Source organism: Glycine soja, chromosome 6 (assembly GCF_004193775.1).
Source record: "Glycine soja cultivar W05 chromosome 6, ASM419377v2, whole genome shotgun sequence".
In the NCBI taxonomy this organism is placed as follows: domain Eukaryota; kingdom Viridiplantae; phylum Streptophyta; class Magnoliopsida; order Fabales; family Fabaceae; genus Glycine; species Glycine soja.
The window spans coordinates 26,102,913-26,107,613 of NC_041007.1; the positions used below are offsets into that span (position 1 = coordinate 26,102,913).

The window sequence follows — 4,701 nt, forward strand, 5'->3', positions numbered from 1 at the left end:
TGTTTCAAAATGGGTGGAAGCCAAACCCACCAGAACTAATGATGCAAAGGTCGTTGTGGATTTTGTTAGATCTAATTTGTTTTGTAGGTTTGGAGTCCCTAGAGCCATCGTTAGTGATCAAGGAACCCATTTTTGTAACAGATCCATGTATGCCTTGCTCAAAAAGTATGGGGTCGTGCACGGAATTTCCACACCTTACCACCCCCAAACTAATGGGCAGGCTAAGATTTCAAACAGGGAGATAAAAAGGATCTTGGAGAAGATTGTGCAGCCGAACAGGAAGGATTGGAGCACCAGGCTAGATGATGCTCTTTGGGCGCATCGAACTACCTACAAAGCACCCATAGGAATGTCTCCTTATCGGGTTGTCTTTGGCAAGGCATGTCATCTTCCTGTAGAGATAGAGCACAAAGCCTACTGGGCTGTAAAGACCTGCAACTTCTCTATTGATCAGGCTAGAGAGGAAAGGAAGTTGCAACTAAGTGAGCTAGATGAGATCCGGTTAGAAGCCTATGAGAATTCCAAATTCTACAAGGAGAAGACCAAGAAGTTCCATGACAGCTTGATAGCTAAGAAGGACTTCGTGGTTGGATAGAAAGTTTTATTGTATAACTCTAGGCTCGGACTCATTAGTGGTAAGTTGAGGTCAAAGTGGGTTGGTCCTTTTGTGGTGACTAATGTTTTTCCTTATGGTACAGTTGAGATCAAAAGTGAATCCACAGATAAGAGCTTCAAGGTCAATGGACACCGGCTGAAACCATTCCTCACAAATCCATCCTTAGTGGATGTAGTGGTGGAGGAGACCTCCTTACTTCACCCTACTTCACCCTACTTTTCTTCCGCCATGACTTAGGGAGTTTTCTTTTTTTGTCTCCTTCTTTACTTTTATTGCACTTGTCCAAATTTATTGATTGTTTTAATTGTTTTTTATCTTTTGATTGTGCTACATTGAGGACAATGTGTTGTTTAAGTGTGGGGGGGGGGGGGGGAGATTGTTCTTTAACTTTGTTGGGTATTCTAGTTTAATTTTATTAGGTTTTTCTAGGTTAATTTTGTTATTTTGGTTTTATGTTTTGTGTACAACATTGCATGTTTCTCTTTGAATTTTGGGTTATGAATAGGTAATGGGTAATTGTTTTTGAAATAGGAATTTCTTGGCATTTTGTGAATTGAAACCCTTGTTTTTCCCTACATGTCAAGTTAGTTTTGAAAGTTCGAATTGAAAGTGATAGATTTACCCTTGGTGATAATTTGAGCCATCATCATCTATTTTATTCGGTGTGTTTTGCCCCATTGATTGCTTGCACAATAGCCTTGACTTGACTCTTGTTGATACTTCTTGCTTCACATGCATGTTGGTAGATGATTTAGGAATTTTTTTCTTATAAGCCTCTAGCCAAATGAGCCTACCTTGAATTAATTCCTTTGATAGCCCCTTTGAGCCTATGTTCCCCTTTCTTTGTTTTGAAGCTCATTACAAGCCTTAAGTGAAAAACCATGATTTCACCCTACCCTTAAGGAATTTTGGAGCTTTGGAATTGTTTTGGGAATAAGTGTGAAGGGGGGTATGTTTCATTGGATGATATGTTTTTATTGGCCATGCTTGATGATGTATACATACACTGCCTAATGGCTGCTTTATTTTTCAAATGCTTTCAATTGCTACTGTTCATGTTCAAAAAAATATACAAAAAAAGAAAAAAAATATTCAAAAAAAAAGAAAAGAAAAAGAATGAAGTTGAATAAATGAGGTCTTGGTTTGAAGACTTGGATTGGTTGAGGACTTGGTTGATTTTGTTTTGGGTTTACTTTTTAAAGCTTAATTTGTAATTTTGGTTTTGGGGTTTACTAATTTTTCTTACTTCCCACTTATTCCCCATTGCTCCTCTATTCCTTTGGGTTTTAGCTACTATCCCATACTTTCATCTACCTTGTCCTTGGCCCCATTACAACCTTAAAAGACCTTTTGATCCTCATGTGCATGTGTTTGTGATGTGGTTGTCAATTTTAGAGTCTTGCCAAGTTTATGTGGTGTTTGTTTTCATGGATGCTCTGAGAGTAAACAGTAGCCTAGACACTTGAGAGATAGAGTGCATATCTTGTGAGGCTTTATCACTTTTCATTCTTGAGCTGATTGACTATCTTGCCATGTTTGAGATGCTTGGATGATTTTCATGACAACCTTGATTCTTTAACTCTTTACATGTTGGATGTTACCCATTCTTTTCATTCCTTGAGATTCATTGAGAAATATGTAATTATTTTTGTGTCTATTTGTTTCTCTTTATTGTCTCTGGATTTGTCACTTGCTTTTCTTTTTGATTTTGCCCAGAAGTGCAAAAGGCTAAGTATGAGGGGATTTGATGTGTCATCATTTTCTCATATTTCTTAACCCTTTTTGCTACCATTTTAATTACTGATTAGCCTTAATTGTCAAATTAATTATGCAATTTTATCATTTGGGCCTACTGGACTAATTTTGTGTTTTTAATTTAATTTCAGGAAATTATAAGCAGTTGGGCTTGGACTTGAAAAGAGCAGACAATTTTATTCTACCAAATCTTATCTTATCCAGATTTTATCTCACCTAGATATTATTTCATCTAGATTTTATCTTATCTTATCTTATCTAGATTTTATTTCATCTAGTTTTATTTTATCAAATCTTATCTTATCTTGTCTAGATTTTATTTTATTTATGGGCTTGGACTTAAACAGATTTGTAAGCTTTGGGGGTTGAGAACCTATATAACAGCACCAAGGTTTTAGTTTAGAGAGCCTTCTTTTTGTTTTGGGGAGAAAGAATAATTTTAGGTTTTGCAATTCCAGTTTTTACTATTCACGTAGCAATAAAATTTCATTTTTTGCTTCAATCTGTGATTTTGTTTTCTACTGATTAATGGAAGGCTAAGTCTCCAGCGTTACTTTTTCTTGAGGATCAAGCACAGCTCTCTTTGAGCTTTTATTATTACTATTGAATTCTAATCACTTTTTCCTCTTCACCAATTACACTGTATTTGTTGCTATTAATCCATGCATGCTTACTGCTTGATTAATTGTTTCTGCGCTTAATTTAGGTTCATGCTTAGTGATCAGTTTCGTTCATGATTAATTGATGTATTTGTTGCTTAATCACATAATGACTGCCTTATGTTAAATTTTGCTTAGTAATTTAATTTAGGGTTGGATTAAGTGGTTGAACTGATAAAGGATAAATTCTCGTAACCTAGGATAAGAGATTCCTTGTGAATCAAGGGGAAACAACGTGTTTTTAATTCTGATATTTTCTAATTAAAATTTGCTCGTTGTTTAATTTACAAAAACAAACAACCCCCCCCCCCCCCCCCAATTCGCTACTGTTTTGTTACTATCTATTATGAACGTTTGGTTGACCATTGCTTGTTGGGAGACAACCTATGATCACTTCCCAGATACTGCATTTTTAATGTTTATTTGATTCGGGTACGACCTCGATCAAATTTGGCGCCGTTGCCGAGGAGCCATGGGCTAAAGGTTCATAATAGTGTTTAGTTATCTTATTTTGTGTAGTGTTTTGTTTTTCATTTCAGCTGCATTCCCTGTTTAGCGACTGATTCAATGATTGATTCAGCTTTGTGTTTTGTTGTGCACAATGCTAAACAGTGATTAGCGACTGGGAATTAGCTTTGTGTTTTGAATTTTTGTATGAAAATTTTTGTGCTATCTTTTCATGATTTTAGGGTGTTGCTCATAAAATTTCAAGTTATTTGGATATCATTTGATGGTAGTTGTAGTTCAAACCTACATTATTACTTGCATAAGAAGACAACTAGTTGTGCATGTTGAATATAGTGTATGACTAGAGGAAATCCATCTGACTTACAACCCTTTGATCCTGAGATAGATAGGACATTTCATAGATTAGTTAGGCATCATTTAGTACCTTTTGAGCATCCTGAGCATTCTGTTATTGGTGAGTGAGAATTCTGTGGTGGTTATAGTTTTGAACATTCTGATTTTGAACATTCTGAGAACATGACACAACCTCCACCCCGTGAGAGGACTCTAAGGGAAATGGCTGCACCTTATTTCACCTACGAAATCTTGTGCATCCAATACCCTGATGAGGATGTCCCATATGTTCTTAAAACTGGACTGATCCATTTGCTTCCAAAGTTTCATGGCCTTACAGGTGAAGACCCGCACAAACATCTCAAAGCATTCCATATTGTCTACTCCACCATGAAACCCCCAGATGTCCAGGAGGATCACATATTTCTGAAGGCTTTTCCTCATTCTTTAGAGGGAGTGGCAAAGGATTGGCTATATTACCTTGCTCCAAGGTCCATCACGAGCTAGGATGACCTTAAGAGAGTATTCTTAGAAAAACATTTCCCTGCTTCCAAGACCACGACCATCAGAAAAGATATTTCAGGAATTATGCAACTCAATGGAGAGAGCTTATATGAATACTGGGAGAGATTTAAGAAACTATGTGCCAGTTGTCCTCACCACTAGATTTCTGAGCAGCTTCTTCTCCAATATTTTTATGAAGGACTCAGTAACATGGAGAGAAGTATGATAGATGCTACCAGTAGTGGAGCCCTTGGAGACATGACCCCTGATGAAGCCAGAAATTTAATTGAGAAGATGGCTTCCAACTCCCAACAATTTAGTGTCAGAAGTGATGCTATTGTCATTAGAGGAGTGCATAAAGTAGCC

At 36.8% G+C, this 4,701-nt stretch overlaps 1 non-coding gene across 1 annotated transcript; it reads right to left on the bottom strand.

Moving 5' to 3' along the window:
- Positions 1-4,392: 4,392 nt before the first annotated feature.
- LOC114417571 lies at positions 4,393-4,499 on the bottom strand. Its single transcript, XR_003667832.1, has one exon. It is a non-coding gene; the product is annotated as a small nucleolar RNA R71 (small nucleolar RNA).
- Between the last annotated feature and the right edge of the window lie 202 nt (positions 4,500-4,701).